The following is a 23771-nucleotide window of genomic DNA, read 5'->3' on the forward strand; positions in this document are numbered from 1 at the left end:
CCACAGCAACGTAGGGTGTCTCATCTCAGACATGGAATTTGTGCTTCAGCTGAATTCCTTCTCCTCAGCTGTGCTTACTAGTCACCCAAAAAGCCTAAGGGAGAAGAACGCTTTATTATTTTTTGGTTATTAATATTATTACTACAACTTTGGAAAATTTCCAACATTGGAATGACCTAACGTGATGCTGAAGTTGCCAGCTATTGTGTCTGATCTCTTTCTGGAAAAGCTTTACAGCTTTCCTATGCCTCTATCCTGACCCTTAGCCCTTACTGAGTCACCCAGACAACGAAAGCAGATACCACACTGCACATATCTGGCTTTTACCTGATAATATTTCGCTGTACTAGACTCAAAGCATATACTGAAAAGAAAAGGTGAATAAATCTTTATCAGGGACACATCAAAGGAATCAACACAGATTACCAGTTTTGGAAGATTGCTACAATGAGTGTCATCTTTGATCAAAACTATCGCTTCATTCTTCAGGAGGAAAAGTTCCAGGGAAGTGATTTTTCCGTGATCTGGGGGAAGAAATCTTCCACCTTTTTCAAGCACTGGAGCTGTCAAATCTGACAATCTGCATGTACCTGCTGTGAAATCAGTGCTGATAATCTGTGTCTTGATCTCCAAAGATCTGAATGCTTTCAGCAGATCATCTAACTTCTCCAACACAAATATCTAACCTTAAATCATTTAATCAAATCCTCTAACCTCTCAGACTTCGCTAGCTATTTACGAGTCACACGCACACTGTCAGAGGCCCTATGCTGATAACATATACTACTCCAAAACCCAAAGAGGGCATTGGTAAGGCAGCTGGACAGACACTGAGGTCTAAATTCTCCTCTTGGGGTTGCCATAATGAGTCAAGTGTAATAGAGAGCAATACAGGGCAGCATCTCTCACGTTCTGATCCGTTGTGCAGACCTTTTTTTCCTCAGGCTTGCAAGCTCAGTTTTCATTTTTCATTGACAAAATCTGAAAAAAAAAAAAAAAATCCCACTCAAAATAACCAGAAGAGGGAAAAAAAAATTATATGTGCTCACATTTTTTACTCTTACCAGCTTTACTCTGCACCAACAGGCTTTTGGTATTTTCACTTTGGTTTTTTTCTGGCATCAGGACAGTTAATTTTCACTTATGGAAAAGGAGAAGCTCAGGTTTTGTACATACCATATTTTGTGTGTATCCCACAATTAGGTATCAGACTCATGATACTTAGCGGAGAGTTAGAAGTCTTTTGAGAAGCCTCTAATTTTCCAATTTGAACTGCTGAGTATTTTTCAGTTTCAGTGATGGCTGGCAAGAGAAGACCTGAAACTCTTGCTTTACACTCACCATCAGTCATACGCAGAGAGGCTCCAAATGGGTAATTAAGAGTAATTTCACTGTTTACTTAATATGATAACCATGGCTCTAATCCGGACTTTTAGAGTGTTTATGGCAAGGCAGGGGCATAAACATTCAGGGAAGTTTTGTTTGTGATTCCTCAGTGCACTAGATGGCACTAAAGCATGGCTTTTATATATAGGGGGGAAAAATGCCCACAAAAATTGATATGTAGGTTCAGTAAACCTGAACTATTTTGGTCAGGTATATTTTATGAAAGTTCTTTGATATATTATTTGTAATTTTTCATTTTAATTTTCGGATCATCAGAAACAGAGAATTAATTACACCCACTTTGATATTAAAAGAATTTCAAATTGAAAATAAATAATGCTGGAAAGTTGAAAAAAAAACCCTGAAGAAACTAATTTACCCCAGGCTAGATGCAAAATTATTCTAATGTTCAAAGATTAGGGGGCTTGATGCAAGTAAAAAAAAAGTTCTGTACCAATTACATGGCTTTTTCATGAACTTTAGATATCAAAAACATTAAAGTCACAAAAAAATTTAATAAAGTCTTCAGGTTTCCTACATAGAAAAATCATTCTCAATGTACCAGTGAATAGTTAGCTCCATGTTGTCTCCCAGACATATCATACTCAAAACAACAGATAGAAGCATCTCATAAGAGCAAGGCACTTTTTTTCCCACATATGTAGCAAGGGAGCAAGATTAAACTTTAATATTTCTTTGCTTCTTCCCCTCCCTTCAAATGAGGAGCTATGGTTTAGCTTGTCCGAAGTTTCTCTTAATGTATTCTTATGTGTTGTACACAGCAGTGTTTGCTTTCTTAGATGATCATAATAAACAACAACAAAGGAAATATGAAGGGTGGATACCTTGTAAAATGAAGCCTCCTAGACAAAACCATAAAGAAATATGTCTTAGGTCATCTTGGGTATTTTTGCCTTGTTGTGATGTTAAGAGTGCTTACAGAGGCATTTTAAGTCTTTATGATGTTTAGGCGAATCTACGATTAATCACTGAGTATTTCTTTGAGAAAGGGAGAAGGAAGGAAAGAATAGGGAGTTAAAAAGAAGCGGGGAAAGGCAGAAAGAGTGCACTTGAGTTTGCTCCACTTACAGCACTTTATTTACAGCTGATATACAGGAAAATGGTATAGTTTCTCCGTTTTATGATGCATGCACAAAGGTGAGATGTGAAGTCCTGGATTTAAATACCAAAAGCTTGGGCCGTATAGAGACCAAACTGCAAATGTTACACTTTTGTGCTCTGGACTGTCATTGATTTGACATTGATTTCAAAAGCAGTCATTTACCTGTAGGGGCTGACAGGATCAGTTCCTCCACCAAGAGATGCAGCTTCATTTAGCTGCAAAGCCAGTTAAGAGTTTGATCCACGAGACATCAACACTGCATGGTTTTATTTTGGGAAGAAAGACCTGTGCATTTCTGTTGAGAATTCACCTTCATGTTTAAAACAGAAAACCCGTATAAATGCACTATTGAATTTATTATTTTTCTGTCAACTGAATCAAAGCCTGCATGTCAAGAAAAAGTATTTCATGGGAAAAGCCTAAAATGCCCACATGAAACTATCAAATGTGACCTAAGAGCACGAAAGTCCTAAAATTACAGTGTTTGCAGCAGTCAGCTCGAGTTATTCTGAGGGCTAATATTTTTAGCACCTCTACAGAAAATAACTTCCCTGAGAAACAGAAGCCAGACAGTTTCAGGAATATTTGTTCTTAGCTTCCCAAACACCCATTTTCCACACTTCAAATTAATAATTGCAGAGAAGGAGAAGAAATTAAGAGAAATGCACCAATTCAATAAATTATTAATATATATTTGTTGAAGGACTTCACATAAAAAAAAGAAAAGATAATAGAGTTACATTCTCAGTAATGTCAGTACAGTTAGAACTTTAGTGTTTTAAATGTGATAAATGGCCTTGGCTGTTTCACAGAGATATTATTGATCTAAAATGACACTCTTAAAAAAAATTAATAACAGACATTATTGATAACACCTTAGGTTACTAAAAATGAAAGCCTGCTAAACTTCCCTATTTACTTTTCACCATGCTGCCTGGAATTCATTCAGTCTAGACAATTTCCCTATTTTTCTCACTTGGTTTCGTTTGTTGATTCTCATGTGATAAGTTAAGGTTGCAGCTACCAAAGGGGAGTTTTTTAAAATAAAGTTTCTTAAGAAGAAAAAAATAAAAGCAATGCCCTTGTCCTAATTCTCTTCCCCTTGATTTTTTGATATATATTTTTTGTTTGTTCACACGCAAGGGGAATTACATCATGCAATTATTGTATAGTCCTTGGCTCCCAGCTCACTATCTTCACTACTTTCACTGAAAGTTTAGGCAGTCATGTTCTCTCACAAGCTCAACAGTGTTCATTCCACCTACCTTCAGACTCTTAACTGAGGAATGTTCTTTAGGAGCAATAGTCCAACTAAATATCCAGTATTAGTCCAGTTTTCTTGATTTCCATACATACTGAACATTGGTGGCATCTTTTTTTAATCCTGCAACTCTCAGGGCCATCTGCACTCTCTTCGGTCAGAGGAGTATCACCCCCAAAATTGGTTCCATTCACAGGGTGGGGAGCGTGTAAAAGCATTGCAGAACCCTCTTCTCGAAGCCGAACTACAAGAGCTGTGGGGTCAGGAGGACACTAGGATTGCAGGTGGAATGAAATGTTTCTGATCCCAGTATCTCCTTCTGTTGATTAGGGAGTAAGACTACATCACTTAGTCACTAACTAAAATTCCATACAGAGGCTTTTCATGGAGTTATAGGGTATTTGGACCAGTCCCCAGTTCAGCAAGAAATTAAGGATATGATCACAGTTATATGCATGATCAATTAAGTACACAGTGTTGATTAGTGACAATGTCACTATGTCACATAGCATTTTTATAACTTAAGGCATGAGCCTGGTAGATTGTTTTAGTATTTTAAAAGAAGATTTATATATTTTTCAGTAAAAATGCTTCCAGCGTTTTTTAATCAATTAAATTATTTTTTTCAAGATTATTCCCAAATTGTGTGTATTGAGAGTTTTCCTGATTTTTTCTTTATCTGGTTCCCCCTCTTTTCACTTTCTCAACAAGGCAGTAAACAGGTGATGGAAAAGTAGAGCAAGACATTTAACCTAAACTATTAGCAAACAATGTTTCAGAGTCTGGTTTCAGGTTTTAATGTTTTCCCCAGATGATTCACACACAAATAAATTATTTTATTCAAGCAGTCATATGTTAACACAGACAACATGTAAGGACTTAAATAAATATTAACACCAGGTTTCACTTTTCACTTTAAAAAACAGGTAAAATGCCATCACTGAATTCAACCTGCATACCCTGAAAGAAAATTCTGTTCATTTCTGTATAAGGTGGTGTTAAAAATGTGCATGTAGATTACATGGGAGGACAGAGATATCTTTCTTTGCATTTCCATTATCTGTTGAAAGAATTCAATCCTGAAGCACCATGTGCTATGAGCAACTAATGAACACTTTCAGACAACTAAGTTAACTGAAAAAAACTCACATCAATGCCATATTCTGATACCTGTTTTTTTTCCTGAGTCTGTTGTATTCTTATTATTACTTTTACTACCCACTGGGAAATGTTATTAAAAGAGGAAGAACTTTTCGATCACTGACACTGATCCAGACTAATTGTAAGGTACCGAGAGAAAAGAATAAAATGTAGAGAAAAATCAGGGCAACATAGGAAGCTGTTTTCTTTATTTTCGATATGGTCCAGTCCAACTTCAAACGAGAGGATGCAATGTAGAAATTACCGTGTGGTATTCTGAGTCCTGTGTTTGTAGAACGTCTGGCTATATCACAAACACCTCTCTGACCCAAGAGCCTATGAATCAACGAGGGGAAGAGTGGTGAGCTCCAGGGAAAGAAATTAATAGCTTGCAAATGCAAGGTTAAGGAGATTCTGCTGTGTGTGAGATTTTTATAGACATACATAACGTATACACGTGGGTCTATACATGTCAGAATATATCTATCTATAAAATAAAAGTTGGTTACAATAGATGTTCTTATCTGACCTACTTAAAATTGTACATGAAAGCACAGTTAATTTCATCTCCTATCTGTCAGATTGATATAAATCTCCTGTTCAGTATTAATTATTGTAAGCATGAATATTCTTAATTTTGGGGAGAGACCTGATGATTAAAACTACTGCAGACAGAAATCCTGAACTCATTAAAATTCCCTCCCACCCCCCCCCTTGCTGAATGTGCGTGCAACTTTTCAGACAGGATCCATCACTGATCCGGCTGTCATGAAATCTTTTGCACTTTCAGATAAGTAGTGTAGAAAACTACTTTTGTGATGTATTCTGTTTTTAAACTTAGTTTATCTTCATTGTGCTGTGAAGTAAGTAGGAGCAAAAGGGTCTGAATTTTCATCTGAAGTTCACCTAAATGCTTGGTGTCCATTTTCTTTTAAATCTTGTAACTTGACCTCAATACTTTTTGAGGTGAGGGTGTTAGAGGCATTTTGTTCTCTTTTAAGGAAACAATATGTTCCTGGCCAAAATTGTGTCAGTGACACCTGTAGAAATCAACAATTTAAAACTATTGTTAATTTGTTATAGATAGGACTCTATGAAAACACATGTGGAACAAAACTTGCTTTACGTCCTGGTAAATCTGAGGTCTCTGTTTATGGCTTTAATGCTCATAGGATGGGGTTTCCTTCTACCTGGAGATGTCATCCTCTACCATGAAGGCTCTGATGCTCCCAGGCCCCGGCACCTAATGTCAGGAGTGCTGAGAGATTTTAATTATCTGCCTTGCACCCATTATTTTCACAAAGACACGTGTATTTGAGTGAAGTACAGCTCAAAGGAAGAGGAGGAGCTGCAGAAAAAGAGAGCATAGTTTCACTCAGAAATGCTGAAATATTAATAAGTTGTTTTCATTAAAGACTTTAAATTAGTGTCATGAGAAAAACCTAATCTCCCACAGTTGCCCCCTAAACCACCTCAGACCACTCATAAGACTTATAATTACACGTTCAAACAAGATGCCTGAAAATCAATTTTGGATCCCTTCACCGTCAGAGTTGAAACCAGAACTGTTTCTGATGTGCTGAGTGAGTCCTACGGTTGCTGGACTGCTCTGGCTATGACATATACTCTGAAAAGAGCATTGTGAACATTCATAATATTTTTCGTGGAATTGTGGTGACTATAAGTGGATTATTTTTCTTTAAAAATTGTTAGGAAATGCCTGCACAGATCTCATTCTGAATTCTTGCAGCCTGGTTTCTCAGTGTTGCCTCAAAATTGTCTTTCCCAGGTGAGCCCTTTCTGTAGTGCAGACAAGAAGCAGTGTCACTCCTGAGCCCTTTAGAAGAGGCCTTTAATGTAGGCTCTGACATGAAGACAACCTGGTCATGAGAAGAAGGGCTGCACAAACAGCACTGAATAGAAATCTTTGTATCTTCAAATTTTGTCTGTTTTATAGTTAAGAAGAAAATGTGCAATTTAGACCAGGTAGCTCTAAGTATGTTTGAGCGGCTTCCTTATTCTCACAGCCAGGTGTCTCTGAGAAATATTTAGTAAATATTCTCTTATGCTGTAGTCAACAACCCTCATGCCACTGTTTCCAGTGGGAAAAGTACCATTGCAACAGCCAGCTCATAATATTTGGTTTTAAAAGTACTAGGTCAGCAGAAAGGATCTTCACTGAGTTAAGCATGTCTGTCAAGGTCAGATTTGAAGGTGAGATTTTGAAGGAAAAAGCAGAACAGTGGATGAAGGACAACATAAACTCGTTAAATCTAGATATTCACACCCTAATCTCACAAACATCTATGTTTTTTTCTAACTCTGCGTGAACCTTTGCACAGTGTGTTTGGCTGCATAGTGCACTGGTTTGTTGTTTTTTTTTTTCATTTGGTTTGAGAGGAAAAAAGAAAGAAAAAACCCTCTCATCTCAGAGTCGTTCTACAAATCATTTATTCATCAGAAATAATTGTGGTCAGACATTTAGCTGAGAATGCTGGTATTTGTCCTAAAGTTCTGTAAATGTTTATACCAAACTTAAATGAATGTAAATACCCCAACTCTGAGCTCTATGGAAAAATCGTTTGTTCTGCACAGAGAGTGTTTGGCAGCAAATGTATGCTACAGCCCATTCCTACAGAAATAGTTGAGACTGATGGCAACTGGCCATCTAATCCCTGAGCTCAAATGTAAATACTTTGCTCCGTAAGCAAAGCTGAAAAAATCCAAGCCACTTTTTGGTCACTTTTCTTCCAGAGAGAAAATAATCTGTACCAAGCCTTTCCACGAAACAACTTATTTATCCCTGCATACTGTTAAGCACTGCAACCTGATGTTTTAAAAGTCAAGTCTGGGGTCTTCCTCTTCTCTTTGCATCTCAGAGCTCCAGTATCTGCTTGTGTCCCTGTGTTTTAGCTCATGAGTCCAAGGGATGAGTAGACACCAAAAGTCTCAGTTTGCTTTTGGTAAAACCTTGAACATTTGTTTTCACTGCAGGGAAAATTCCCATTGATTTCAAAGGGAAGAAGGACTACAGATGTGCACTTCCCACTTCTGAAAATCAGAGCTCCCAGATGCAGATTTAAGACTTGCAATAGACAGGTATCAGTTCCGCTAATTAGGTCTCATTTATCTTAACCATTTCACTACTTAATCAGATAGCACAGTGATAAGACACCATAAAAATATATGACAGATAGTCAAGGTCTAGACTTCTGTAATGTGGTAATTTTTTATATTATGATCTTTCTTTGTATATGCAGATGAACTGCTCTTTTATTAACTTCCCTTTGTAAGCATTTCACACGCAAAAAATCAGATAGGGCTTTGGAAAAAAAAAAAAAAAGCTTTTCGAAGTGATGAGAATGAATTAGCCCATAATTGGACTGATTGGTAAAAGTTCAGTACAATGTAATAAAAGTGCACCATTATCAGGATTTAAACTAACTACGGAGAATTTTTATTGCTTCTCATTTAAAAAAAATACCATCTTTGGCTGCACTCTGCAGGGACTTACCAGCGTTGAAGTAGGAAAAGAAATCTGTAGGAGGAAATGTCCCCTCGTACAAATGTAGGTAGAACAAACAGCTGTTAATACTTGAATTACATTAGTTTTTGTAGGTTGTCATCTGAGGTTAAGGATTTGTGTGCCAGGTGATTTCCACAAATCTGAGTATTATTTGGTGGATAGAAGAGCCATCTATCCTCAAACAATATTTCTGCTACAAACCTAAACAACAGTCTAACACTAGCATGTTTCTTCCATTAACAGTGTGGAGGAGTAATACACAGGGGAAGTAATCCTCAATATGCAGAGAAAAAAATCACAAGACTAGAAACTGAAGATAGGCACTGCTCTGACAAGAAAACCAACACAGACTTTTGGGTTGCAGGCTTATCAAGTATACAAATTATATGCTTGGGTTTTTGTTGAAGTCTTTAGCTCAAACTGGGCGTGTTTCTCATCCTGCTGCTTTGTCTCATTCAAATGCTTCCTAGGAAGGTGTAGGGCTTCTGCTTTGCAGGTAATCAGAGTCCCTGTGGTTTTCACAGTCTTCTAATTTGCAGACTTCTGGATATTTCCAAATGGAAATGCATCCTACAGATAAGTCACCTGACATGAAACTTCCTCAAGAAATTTCTTAGTCCTTTTTGGGGTCCTCCCACAATACCCTTGAGATGAATGTCAATGACCCTTCAGAATCTCACAATTCATTAAAGAAACTTTGCCATTTTTCAGTACCCTAATTCCTTCCCAGACATTCTCAGAGAGATGCAGTGTGACTTGAAGGTTATCGCATTGTCAGTATTTCAGAGAAGAGGAAAAGAGAATTTGAAGTCCACATAGTGGACATATCAACTCATTAAAACTAAGAGAGCTCCAGTTATCCCACAGTTCTGTTACCAAAAAGAGGCAATATTTGGGGTAAATAAGCCCAATATAAGGGAGCTGCCAAGATGAAAATTATCATCTTGATCTTAACCTAGAAACTTTCTAGTTGTCATGGAAAAGTCTAGTCACAAGTAAATTAAAATCAAAAAAAGTGGGCCTAAGCGAATAACACAAACAACCCAACCAGCAATCATTATATGTTTAGCAGGAAAGGAAATGCACAGAATAGTCAAAAATTTAAAGGTCCTTTTTGGTAACAGAAAATCTTACAAGTGGCCAAATGGTGATGAAACTACCGAGCTACGTGATCCTGCTATCAGAACCGCATCTTTTATTCAAGGCAAATTGCCACAGCTTCTCTGTCTGTGTGTCTCAGGCTGCTGAGCGTGACCTTTGCGGAACTAACAGAAGGCAAAAAAGGGATTGCAAGGCTTTCAAATATTTTTGCAAAAGAAAAAAATATTGGTTGCCTTTTCAGTCTTGTCCTTCAAAGTCAAAATTTCTTCATTTACTCAGGGATATCATTGACAGTACAGATACATCGTTCGTCTGATATTGTAGCTTTTGCTTTTCTACAAAATAAACAAGGCAGTTGCAAAAGATATTTGTTACAAATAAGGTATTTGCAGTTGCAGATTAAGAATTGCGAGGCTAGTTAGTGACTTACTTCATCCTGAGCCTCGGTACTGTGGCTCTAAATGAAACCTGTAATCTCCTTTGTTAGTTAGGACAACTTGGAACTTGTGATCTGAGTTTTAAAACAAAAATCTGAATGGTTTTATTGATGTTTATAATTTCTTCTGTAGTGTTTTAAGCACTAATTGAGATTTCACTGGTGAGTAGACTATTGAGATATAAGTATCATAATTATTATTAACCTTGATCCATTAGAGAAGCTAAAATTCAATTTTTTTAATCATGGTCAGAGACTGTAGCTTGTAATTCCTTTCTGAGATGTGGAATACCTGGCATAGTCCATAAATTTTCATTACTGAAATCCATATGTAGTTCCATAAGAATTTAAGTTTTCAGGGCAGTAAGTCTTTATATCTTAGGGCTGCAGAGAGAGAAACTTATATTGCAAATATTCAAATACAAGGAAATATAAGTAAATTCTTAAACACAGGAAGGCACCCTAAATTTACTGCCTTTCTTATTTTTAAATCTCGTGATCATATGGCTCACCTCAAGATTTAAAGAATTAGGTGACTTATGAATATGGAAAGAGTGAATAATTAAAATTTCAACAGCAAAGAAAGACCCTCTTAGATCTTGATGAACTAAGTCATGCTTTTCAACTGCACTTTGTAGACTATTTCTATTAAAATTATGATGATTTAAGATTAATTGACCCAAATCAGAAAAATGTAATTAAAAAATCAGAATTTCCCACAGTTTTTCTTCCTCTTCTTTCTTGACATTTATGTCATTAACTGTGAAGCTATTTTTTTCTTTGTCTGACAATCTTTGACTTATATTGGAAATATATTTGAATAGCCTATGCCTGTTTCTTTGAGATTGCATTAGGCTATTGATGACAGTTAAACCAGGATGCATTTTTAAACTGAAATTCAGAGCATGTCGAAACAGAAACTGAAGTCTCTTAGGTACTTGAATAGATTATCAAGATGATACTTTATCAGCATTAGGGATATTGTAAATGTATTTATATTACAAGAAAATAGATTCTAAGGCATTTTATAGAAAAGATACATTACCATGATTTCTAGCAATCCCTCAGAAATCCCATTTAGTAATATCTTTTTGTCTTGTGGTTCTATAGCAATATAAGTTGTAAAGAGAAAAAAGTACTGCAGCTTTAATTGCCCTTTCTGAAAGGGAAATTGCTCTGTAAAGCCCTTTACCAAGTCGCTGTCTGAGTCCTTCCAAAGCAAAAAATCTGTACTGAAATATTAACACATCTGGAAATTGTTATCTTCGTCTTGTTAGAGAAGAGCAGGTGTGGTACAGACACCATTTCCCTATGCCTTATTCTTATACATTGATTAAATTATATCACCATTTTTTTGGTGGGAATGTAGATAACCAGAGAACAGAGCTGCAGCAAACATTTAGGATAATTTTAGTTTGTTTGTTTTTCTCTCCACCTTGTTCTTCCTCTGCTAGCAGTTGCTTCCTCAGAACAACTAGGGCTTCAACGAAGTTGGACATTGATGGCACCTGGGGGCCAGGATCCACGGCATACATTTTCACCATTGTAAAATTTATTTCCCTCCTCGACCTGATGTCCTCAATGTTAAGATTTTATGCAAGTTATTTTGCTTTTGATGTCTTTTTGGGAGTCATCTACAGAATTAAACATAACTGCAGTCCAGGGACAGCAAGTGAAACACTGTAAGGATGAAACTGCTTTATATTTGGGTCATTTTGTCTTATTTAATCCTCTAACACAATTCCAATGAGCTTTTTACCCTCACACACCTCACTCAGCCTCTTAGCACTGGCCAGCGAGCGAACACATCTTTTCAAGTTGTACTATAGAGTTACTGGTTTGGTGAACTGCACAGTCGTTGCATTATTTCAGAAACTTTAAAAGTGAATTGGCAACAGAAAAAAACAATAACAATGACTGCGGGGCACCTCTCGGGAGCCATGTCTCTAGAAATAGAAATGTGGCACATCACCACTTTACAGCATCTGTGTGGTGAGGTTCAAACTCTGCGAAACCAGGCACCTTGTACCATTTAACTAGGCTTGTGGAGACTACCCTCAGGTGAACATATTTAACCATGCACAAGCAATTAAAGACTCTTCCACTTACATTTTCATCCTTCATAACCTGTCCTTGTTATGAACTTGTCCTGGAAGGGGAAAGAGGAGATATGGGATTGTAGCAAGAATGACCCTGAGCACACCCTGTACGCTCAGCTCAAAATGACAGGGCCCATAGAGGGAGGTGATAACTACAATCGTTACGCCATGAGCAGAAAACCTGTGTGTAGGCTGTTAAAAGACAAAACTGAACCATTCCTTCTCTTGGAGATAGCACAGTGACTCATAACAGCCTTAGTATTGCTCAGCCTGAGATCAAGGAGTGGGAAGGGAAGAGCCCTCACAAATACTGAGTTTACAAATAACGGTGAATTACTGATTTTGATACTTGTGGTCTCAAACTCAGAGAATGTCACTTTTTCTCTGTGTACAGTCCGGTTCTTCCTGCTGGAAATCCCTTATGGGCCGTCTGGATGATGGCATCCTCTTACATTTGGTGCTTTTATTCCATCTGTTACATTTTCCCTAAGCACCTAAGTTTAATTGAGAGCCTAGATTTAAACAGTATGGACAATATGTCTCGTGTTTTCCAAGATATGCAGAACAAAGATGCTGTCAAATTAAGAGTCATTTTCAAGGGAAAAAAAAAGAATTCTAAGGAATTTCAGAAAAATATTGTTTCTGTTTTACAGGTGAGTAAATAGAAACCTAGAAAGATTTAAATGAACCAAGATCAGTAACAGGCTTAGTTAGGAAGGGAACTTGATTTTTCTAGTGTGAGCCTGCTGTCTCTCACTGTCACGCCACTGCCACTAGTAAAGATATCAGAGAAACATACTTCCTTCCTCTCTCATGCTTTGCATGTCCTTTGAAATGGCAAAATATCTTCTTAATATAGACATCAGAGAAATAACTCTATCTAAACATTTCTGTAGGCATCTTTTTAAAATAATGTGGACCATTTACCTTAATGTGTTTGGGTCTCGACACCTTCTGTACACATATAAATATTCCAGGTCTTGGAGGGACCGATTAAAAAGGAATTTTCCAAGTGTGGGTTGTAACACAAGATTGGATGAGCAGCGGCCAAGCTTTAGATCACCTCTCATTGACTCTTAAAGTTATTTACATGAAGATGAGCTGAGAGGAACAAACCAAAGACCAGACAAATATAACCAGAATTTAGTCTGAGCATTTTAAAAACATTTGACAATTAAACTTTGCTGTAGCAGTAAAAATGATTCTGACCTGAGTTTTAGCAGAAAGTCCTGCACCTTAGTCGTCCTGTTCAGCAGGAGAAGCACCAGCACCACGCTGCTGTACAGGGGATGATCAATGGACTGTTTGAGCATGCAAAAACCTCTTTGGGTGTCCAGGAAGAATGAGAGGATGACAGATCTGGAATATGTGCACAGATATGGCAAAAGGCCATCTTCTCTCTTAGTGAACTCAGCAAAGTAGGAATTCACAGCAACTGGCCCTCCTTGCAAAGAGTTGAATGGACTAGGTAAGATATTATAAATATTCTCTCCTTGCATGACCAAAGTCTTGAGCTTTGGGAGCAGTAGCATTTGTACAGGACCTGCAAGCCTCACAAGACAAGCTTTGTGAATCGACCTCCTGCCTCAGTTTCCCTTTCTATATGGCAGAATCAAAATGCTGATCTGCCTTTGCAACCACTGATACATATTTCTTTTAAAAAGAGACATTATATAAAATTTTATGAAGACCCATTCAAGAATGCAGATTGCTGATGCAGCTACAGTACGTAAAGTGGAAGGTACTAGACTTCATCAAGCTGCCACCAACCACTCCCCTGGTTATAATAACACCTGGACTAAGAAACTGACCCTCTGGGCTACTGTAGGACGACAACACAGTATTCACTTGCGGTAGACAGTGCAGTGTTTTCTAGCCCTCCTCTCCCTCCTGCTATGAATGCTGCAGAGATAAGAACAGAGGAAACAAAGATGAGATGATGGCTTCCTCCTTCTCTGTCACAAGACAGTTAGGTTAATTTACCAGGAGGAACTGCTGCAGCCTTCATGAGATGCATAAAGCTTTAATCCCATGTAATCACCATAACCAAACTAGCCTGCGCAACAGGATAAAATGTCTTCGCCGTGCCTACTGGATGAGAAACCAGTTGATTAGAGGTATTTGGGAACCAAAAAGCTTTTTTTTCATGCTGCCTCCAAATGACCTTGTATAAACCCCACCAAATCCTAGCTTGCTTCCCACCATGTTGCTAACAGTTTGATCTGTAGCCTGCTAAAGAGGTACATATTGTTTCACCTTCAATAAAAGTATTAGGGTGTCTACTCTTTTGCAGCTCCACAGAGATTATAGTTGTTTGTGCCAGGAGGAAAAGGAATTTCCAGGGCATAAGTCATCATTTAGAGCTATTAACAAAAGGATTTATTATGTTGCTCTATTTCAAATGGTGGTATACACAATGCCTAGAGCATGCCAGAGTGCAACGACCTACCACTTAATGTCCTAATGAATCACTGTGCACTAGAGAAGCTGCAGAACCTCAACATTCAATCGCCCATTTCTCCACACACACCAAATTGACAAATAAGGCCATAATGGCTTTGCAATTTTATCAGGTAAAACTGATCTCAGGAAGATGCGTACATTGAAACCACGTCGAGAACTATGTGGGGTGGGGGGGAAATCCACCTTCTGAAAAAAAAAAAAATAAAATAGAGAAAATTTATTGGTGCAGCGAAACAGCTTTTACAGAAAGTTAAGTGCTAGTCCCTAACCCTGGAGGATCTGTGTCTGTGCCCGGGAGGTCAATGGGATCTTTAACCATGACTTCAGGGCTTGCAGAGTCAAGTCCTACTGTAAAAAGAACCTTGCTTTCCAGAGTTGTGAAGATGAGGCAGACTAAAGGCTATTGAATCTTGCTTGTCCACACTTGCCCTCCGTAATTTACAGTAATTGAAGGCCAAAGGCTCCCTCTCCTAAATCAACCAGTAAAGAAATAATTTTCCTTCTACTAAACCAGGGTTCAGCGAGGTTTAATTAAACATTGTTTAGAGTACATTTTGAGTTCTCCAGGTAGCAGGAGTGACAAATTATTATTTATTTCCTTTTGTTTATTTTATTTGCATTTTCAGGCTTAAAGGCTAAAATGACTATGTTTTGTTCTGATTTTGCTTTCAAGTAAAGGTGCTATAAATTTTCTTCCATGTGGAAGCGGACTCAATTAATATTTATTTGTCCATGGTTAATAGCTAAAATAATCTCTGAAAAAACAGTCCTCTCTGGTTGTGTTTTGGGAGAGGTGAAAAAAACCCTAACATATCATTTAGCCCTGTTTGATAACTGAAGAAATTTTGGCATTTTTCAGCACTACGTTTTCATTTCAAATTCTCACTAATACTTTTTTAGGGACAAATCTTCCTCTGGCAAAACCTTCTTTTATCCTCATAAAATTAAGCATCTTTAAATTGGAAGAAAGCCAGCTTTTAAATGTACTGAGAAACATGTTCATCTCCCACCATGTACTGACTCACCATCTTTCTCCCTCTCCCCTCCTTCCCTTAACCATGTCCTGTATTAGGAAGTGGGATTGAAATAAGTTTTGTAGTTGGACCCCTTGGCAAATTGCAGTATTACTCCTGCCTCCAGTTATTTATCCTTCCATCTGATGAGACTCAGGAATTAGGATTTTTACCTTTTTCAGTAAATTGTTAATTCCTTTTGATAGTTAATAGGGGAGAAGGCTGATCGTATCGCAAGCTACAATTTTTAGGATCATTTAGTATCTTAGAAGAAAGAGTTTCTAGGAAGGCAGAGCAACCGAGCAACGGTTGATTTTTAAAGCTCAAATTCTGCTCCCACTGAACTCTACGGCACAGCTCCCAAAGCTTATGCTTAAGAAGAAGTTCGGGCCCAAGGAATGATGAAGCCAGTGATTATACAGCACATTATGTTAAAGAAAAATTAAATCAAATGCAGCTGCTTTTATATAATTCTAAGAGAGAATTCAGTATTTTCTTAGATTATTTTTGGCTCCTCTTCCCCTCTCCCCACTCCGTGCACTGCTTCCTTGTCTACAAAGAAAAGCTTCAAAGAACATAAGCAAATCCAACTCTTTTACTTAAGTTTTGCTTTTTTACCCCTCTTTTCCTTTTAAATAAAAAGGAAAAGAAGTTTATCCTACTCTACTCAATTACAAAGAAATTCTACTTCTTACTCTCTTTTGAGATGTGTCCATGGTATGAGGGACTCAAAAAAGCCTTAGTGGGGTACAAGGTGACATCTGAACTTCATCTGAATGCACAGCCACTGTCCATTCCAGTCAAATGAGGCTTGTACGAAGTCTTGTCCATTCAGAAAGACTGGCTTTTCAGACAAGAATCTACACACTACTGGTTTCTGGAGCCTAACCTGGTTGAAAAGTAGATCAAAACCCACAATGGTTTTGATAAAAGCTACACAAAACAAGTTCAAAATTGACCTGTTGTTATGCGGTGGGAGAAAGACATCAAATGAGGAAAAGAGTTTTAATGCAAACAGATACATTGCAAAGTGCATCGTATTAGATCTCCTCCTAGCGGAAAGTCTTTAGCTGAAATATTTGACTTTTTATTGAGTCATTAATGTGATTCCACAGTTAAGGGCATTTTCTTCTTGCTGCTCATGTGCTGATTCAGCTTCTTAAGCCCGCGTGAAACCTGAGCGTGTTTGTGGTTCTGCTGAGTTCAACTAGGGCGCGATCACATGAATAAAGTAAGATATGTGAGTGCCTTTGTGAATCAGAGCCCCATGCCAATCACACAACTTCCAATTGCAAGATGTACTATCAGGCAATTTCTACTAGAAGCTTAATTTGTCTTGCATTACTAAGCCAGTTGATATTACTTGGTACTGCAATTGAATAAAAGGAAACATTATTTTTAGCAGATTCTTGACAACCAGTGTTTGCGGAAATACATTGATGACAAAATTCTGATAAGTTTTAAACTTCATCCATCTCTTTGCCTTTCTTTCAAGAAAAAGGAATAACATTCACATAAAAAAACTCCCCACAGATCTGGAAAAAAAATATCTCTGATGTAACTGTACTATTTTATTTTTTTTGTGAGATGATTAGAGTTGAGAGCATCTGAACTCATGACTAAGTAGATAATTTACCCATACTGAGATCCAAAATTTAGCACATGAATTTTTAATAATCCAATTATTTTATTTTGTTCAGGGAGAGGAGGTGAGAGAAAACTGCCAAGGGAAAAAAAAAAAAAGGAAAGAGAAAGAAAGATAGTATGAGAAACAGCTTTTTCTATCGAATTGTTAGGGTAATCACATACTATCAAGTTGCATACGTTTATTTTCCACATATAAAGTACTTTGTCCTAGAAGAGATGTTCATAAAAGCCTCTCAATTCAGTCATTTGACAGATGAGATCTGTTCTTGATGTCAGTCACTGAATTACAGGTCTCTTCCTCTATTCTGCTACTGTGAATCTTATTCTATTTATCTTTTTGCCCACACAGTATATCAGTATAAATTTATATGTGTGTATGCATATTCTATACATGCAGCCTATCTTTATTATGCAGATGATATTAGTGTTAAGCTTGCTGCAGAGGGCATCTCTTTCATATTTCAGAGGAATGCTAGGCAAAGAGATCTATTCTTGAAGCCCACGATATTAGAATAAGAATGAAACAATTTTCATAGCAATGCAATGGGGGAAAAAACAGTAAAACTTGGAGAACAATAAATACAATGGGGGAAAAAAAAGTAAAACTTGGAGAACAATAAATGCAGGGCCTTTTTTATGAGATGCTGCAAAACAAAACCTGGTGTTGAAAACATTCAGCGTAACCTCAGCACTCAGGAATGAAGTTACTGGGGTTGACGCAGTACTGCGCTGTGCCCTGCACAGTCAGAGGGTAAAGTGGGTGGAAATCGTTACAGTCCTCCATCCTGGCACAGGTTTGTTCAACTCCTACCTTTCTTGGGGCAAATGAGTACGAAGGCAACAGAGTGGAAATATAGCCATGTTTCTGTGCAAAACAACAGGTTTATTGATTTTGTAAACATCTTTCTACAATTCCTTTATTTCATTTTTGGTTTTACATTGGTGCTAGTGCTGCTATTACTGAATTAAAATTGACATTCATGTTATGGGTTCAGGTTTCTGTTTTCTACTGCACACATAAAAGCCAAATAGATTAATCAAGTTCTGTGACCTGTACAACTACTGAAATATGTTTCTGAAGATTTTCAGTGTAGGTTTCACACAGGTTGGATACTCAATAACGTCTATGTCTTCCCTGTCCTCCCCAGGACCAAGTTATGCTTAGGCCTGTCCCTCAGTCAAAACTCGTCAAGGCTTTCTCATTATTCAGGTGCCTATTTTTAACGAATTCTTCATGATTCAACATCTTCTGAACTTCTACCTTTTTGAAGAACTTAGTTTAAATCAATCAATAAGTTTTTTGAGAAAAACAAACCCCCAAACCTGCAGGACAGCCAACAATCGGTCAGTCTGTGTGATGATTTCAGTTTTGGTTTTGAAGATTCAATCAAATGTTACTCACTTGAAGCTCATAAAAAGAGTGGGACACTCAGTGGGTCTAAGACTGAGGTACTTTTAGGGGTTTTTTGGTTTGTTTTTTTTTTCTTCTGAAGCACACCAACAGATCAGCTACATAATAAATGTGTCTGTAAGAACCTACTGAGATAGACAGGTGTCCTGCAACGCTTAGGACTTTCTGAGGGCTGAGTCCTAATTTTACCACACGAAGTGTCTACCCACACCTATTAAAGTATAGCCGGCTTTGGATTGGACTTATCAATGTCCACAGAAGATGCTGCACAAATTTCCCTTTGATCCTTGCAAACTATACATACTCAAGCCTCAGAAAATCAAAAAATCAAGTTTACAAAATGGTGCTTAACAGAGCAGCCTTCAGTTTTAATTGCATCTACAAATACAAGAGGGGAGCTTGAAAACTGGACTTCTTACTTTCTGTCGTGTTTTTTTTTCATTAGAAAAGGATCTCTTTATGATTAATTAACAACACAAGATTTCCAATTTATGAATGATATTACGCAGAAAAGAGCTGGTTAATAAAAGGATTTTAAAAGCTGTGCTACTGTAAATCATTGTGGTGTAAGTCTTGCTTCTACATAGATAATATATCCCCAAACGCTGTCGAAATTATGCAATAAGTGAGAGGAATATAAAATGAAGAGTATGAAATACTATAAGCAAACTGCTTCTTAACATCTTTATCAAGGCAATACATTTTAACTTGGTGTGTTAAAAATGCAAACAAAACCTTTAACTCCTAAGATCAATCGTGAGCATGGACAGACTCTGGGTTTGGGAAGAGCATTCTGTCTTGTCAAGCTCACCTTATCATCGTGGAAGAATAAATAGCGTAATTATTCTCACCTTTTTGTTTGTTTTCTAATTGGATCATTTATTATTTTCAGGAAATTCAAATCAACATCAGATTTATAGTGCAAGGCTCCTGAAATATTGATTTGGTTATAGAAATGTCAAAGCTGGCAGGTAAGCTCTCTTGTTGCCTCAGGAGTCTTTTGCATTAGCAGAAATTATGGAAAAGGCCTTTAGAATTGAGTAAGTGTAACAATTTGTTTCTGTGTTATGCATGGTTTAAAACTCTGGGTTTTTACCGATATTTTAAGTCCATTTATCAGCCTAAGGTTTATAACATTGGTGTGTTTGACTCAAGCACACAAAGCATGGGATTGTAACTGTTCTGTTTTGCAGAATGTATTCTACGTTGGCTACAACAGGTTTCTGGATGACCCTGATGACAATTCGTCTGGTTAGTTACCAAATATCTACCAATGGATGATCTTGAAATGGCTCCTCTGCATTTCTTGTAAGTTCTCCTGTGCCTCAAATGTATCTTATTTAGCAATGAATGAAGGTTGGTTATTATCTCTGCTACTCAGCAATGCGGGTTTCTGCGGTTCTTTTCACCAAAAACGAGACATAGAATCATAGAATGATAGAATCATAGAATCATACAATAGTTTGGGTTGGAAGGGACCTTAATGATCATCTAGTTCCAACCCCAACATAATTATCTTAAACATGTACGTTAGGAAAATTTGGTGTAACTCTATCTTATGATGTTGAGGAATTTTACTCACACATGTGTATCCTCATTTTGTGAGTCAGATTGATCCTACTAGTCAGCATATAGTATCTCTTCCTTGCATATATCACTGCTTATGCATTATATGTGTGTTAAAGGGACAGCTTTTCTATATTCAGCAAAAAAAAAAACCTCGGACAACAACGAGTTTGGCATTTGATTTAAATCTCACTGAAGTCACTGGAAAAAAAAAAAAAAAAAAGAGTTGAAATCAACCACCACCTTCGTAACCTGTCATGACATAAAGAAAAATCTTGCCACAGCATATGTCATTCCTACTCACAAGAAACTCCCATCAGCACAAAGTGTGGTGGTACATGGAAGTGGCTTTCTGTTTGATAAGATTTATCTCTACCTTAGACAGGAAAAGCTGTTGTGGGGGAAGGACTATGTGCACATGTACACTGAGCTAGTCACTCAGGATACCCTTTAAAACCAGCAAAGGGAAGTGAGTGCTTCTAGGATTTGCTTCATCTGACTTCATTTAGAAGTTCACTTTCTAAAAGGAATTGACAATGCTGTAGAAGATCTCATTTATCTTCATAGTCTATACTGGAAAAATAATTTGGAAGTAAATATCCATAGAGACAATGGCCAACAGAGGTCTCAGACGTTCCCTAAAACAGTGTTACACAATAAGGGCCCAGAAGAATTGTAGGGATATAGGGGAAAACAAAAATAAAACAAAGACCATTCTCTTTGTTGTTTTTGTGAAGAGTGATGCTTTAAAACTAATGATAAACTAAGAAGATCAGAACTTCCCCTTCCTTTCTTCATACGTACATATGCAGTTCTTAAAGACTCTGAAGTTATACAGGACAGCAAGCAGAGAAACCAAGAGAGAAAGTAGCAGTTTGTTCATATGCTTCTCCTTAGAGCCTCCGTTACAATTACACATTTTAAAACACTGAATGAAAATGTATCCCATCCTTACATATAAAGATATTCAATGGTTTACAATTCTCTCCTTCATAAAACAAGACCAAATATTATTCAAAATCTTGCTCAAACTTAGCACTTCCAATGAGAATAAGAAAACCTACAAAATGCTTTACATTTCTATGGAATTTAAGAAAAAACATTTATTTATTCTTACTGACTTGTCACTTATGAAAACTTTCAGAAATGAACAACAATTCATTATAATTTTTTTTAAGATATTTTCAGTGGGGTAATGTGAAAAATCTTTCTCATGAGAAATGTCTTATTAGTCCAAGCTATGCAGGACCATTTGTAATTAGTATATTATATATTATTAGACATTAGGAATGGGAATATTATCAGTGCATTTCACTTAAAAAAGATGACAAAACACCTAAATGAAAGACAGAAGAAAACAAACCAAACCCAAACAACTGTAAGAAAAGGAGCTGCTGAAAATACTTTAAAAACAAGCAAACAAATTACAGATTAGCCATAGATTTGTTTTTAGGGGAAATTAAAACAAAACCAGAGAGCTTGTTATATATTTGCACAGACATTAAGGAAAGACAGGCTGGTCAGAGGAATCACAAATAAAAACATGGAACAATATCCCAAAAACCAGTGGGTTTCACTGCTGAGATAAAATGCTCCAATATTCTCTGTAGGTATATAAATTATTTTTAAACAAAACATGACAACAGAACTACCTCTGAGTATCTGGATGGTATTGCAAGACAGGGATAAATTATTATTTCTGAAGTTCTAAAACTCTGATGCTGCAAATGTAAATACATACAAAAGTAAATGTATATAAACAAATTGTCATCTCTTTAAATAACATGATTTGTGTATTTATGTATTTTTTTCTATTACTTGACAGATCAAGGCCAGAGTTTTCAGTCCTACTCAGGAAACAGCATCTAGAATATATCCTAGCGCTGGCAAGATTCATTAAGGTTTAATGTCACATTTAGATCCACGATAAGAAATCCTCCTAAATGTAACAAGAATGAGGATTGATTCTTTGCTTTAGCTTTTATTCAATTACTTGTCTAAATGACAACCAAGAACCCCGAGCACAGGTGGGACTTGTTGCAGTATAGTTATTAAAGCCAAAGATTAGTAGTCATACCATCTTGATTTTAATCCTCATTTTTTTCTGATTCACAGTAACCTTAGGCAAAACATATTCATTTTCCTTTATTCACCTGTGAAACAACAGGTTGTAGTAATTCCGATCTGCCTCTGGGTTGATACCTCATAATTTCTTTTTTTTTTTTTTTTTAACTGTAATAAATACTTTAAAAATGCTTTCAGATGATAACTGAAAAGCATAATATTACAAAGTACTATCACCATAATGACCTGCAGAGTCTTTTCTAGCGACTAAACAAGCCCTTAATCACAAAGAAAGCTTATATATATAACATAATCTCTGACATCATGTAAACTGGTGTTATTCACTGATACTTAGCCTTGGAAGCCAGTTTATCCAAGTGAGGATGTGGCTCAAATCCTTTTATTCTCTGAAATTTGAGCTTGTGGTGAATCTTTAATAGCCCCAGAGGCTGTCCTGTTTATTTAACAGCTGCACACAACTGAATGTGAAACAGCATCACAGAGCTGAGACACAATTGCTCCCCTTTCCAACCCAACCTAAAGGGCTGGTAACTCATGAAGTTAGGACTGGACATGCCAGGGTGTAGACGTGGACTTTTCTGAACTCACACAGTGATGAATTCAGGCTCTGAAATGCCAGAACACCAAATACAGCATAAAATCAGCGACTGATTTGTGGTCTTCATCTGGCACCCACTTTCTTTCCCTATGCAAATCAAACCACGCGCAGTGCAAAGGCCCTTCTGGACCACTTAATTACAGGAAGGAAAAACCCACTTTTTACTGGCATTGGTCGGAAAAAGATGAAACATTCAAATTTCATCCAAAGAAAATAATCGGCACTGTTTTTCACAGAATTTCTTTTTGCTCTTTTCAAAGTATACTTTAAATAGATCTTTCCTTTTCTGAATACTTTTTCCTGTATAATTCTTCTTTTATTCTCTGTTTTTTTCCCGTACACCTCTTTTGTTTTAAGCAGAGAGAAAACATTTATTAAACAAAGCAGACTTGGTCTTAATTCGCTTAAGATGTTGCTCTTTCTCCTCATTACAAGCTAAGTTAAACAATATTATTAAAGCATTTTTTTAATGATTTGGAACTTACCTTAATTTTCCTTTTTCCCCCCACTAATGGGAAATGCTGTTACTCATTCACAGTCCATCTGCCTAATAGAAACTAGCTTCTGACAATTAAAGTGCTAGCATGTAAATTCTTGTATTACGTGCCCCTATCTGAAGATTAATTTGTGCAATTCATGACTGATGAGATGCATTATTATCTGCAAACTTATCACTTCTCTTACTCAAGTTCCAGCTCAATCTGATCTTTGTTAAGACTTAATGAGAACACATGCAGTTCTTAAGAACAATGGAAAAAAGGTGCAAAATGCAATAGATTTTGTTTAAATCACTTTTAGTGATACTGTCTGTGGGTGTTAGTATAGTTATGAATCATTTTATAACCAAACTTGAAACAAAACAAAACACAACAAAAAACCAGAAAGGCCACTTATTCTTAGAAAACTAACAGTCTTT

General features: G+C 36.9%; 1 long non-coding RNA gene across 1 annotated transcript; it reads right to left on the reverse strand.

The window, feature by feature from the left end:
• Window positions 1-23462, reverse strand: LOC128851698 (uncharacterized). The gene is made up of 3 exons (XR_008449138.1): window positions 23341-23462; window positions 931-981; window positions 1-94 (listed from the first exon to the last, which is right to left on the reverse strand). It is a non-coding gene; the product is annotated as an uncharacterized LOC128851698 (long non-coding RNA).
• Between the last annotated feature and the right edge of the window lie 309 nt (window positions 23463-23771).

The sequence above is a fragment of the Cuculus canorus genome, chromosome 1 (assembly GCF_017976375.1).
Source record: "Cuculus canorus isolate bCucCan1 chromosome 1, bCucCan1.pri, whole genome shotgun sequence".
Classification (NCBI taxonomy): Eukaryota; Metazoa; Chordata; class Aves; order Cuculiformes; family Cuculidae; genus Cuculus; species Cuculus canorus.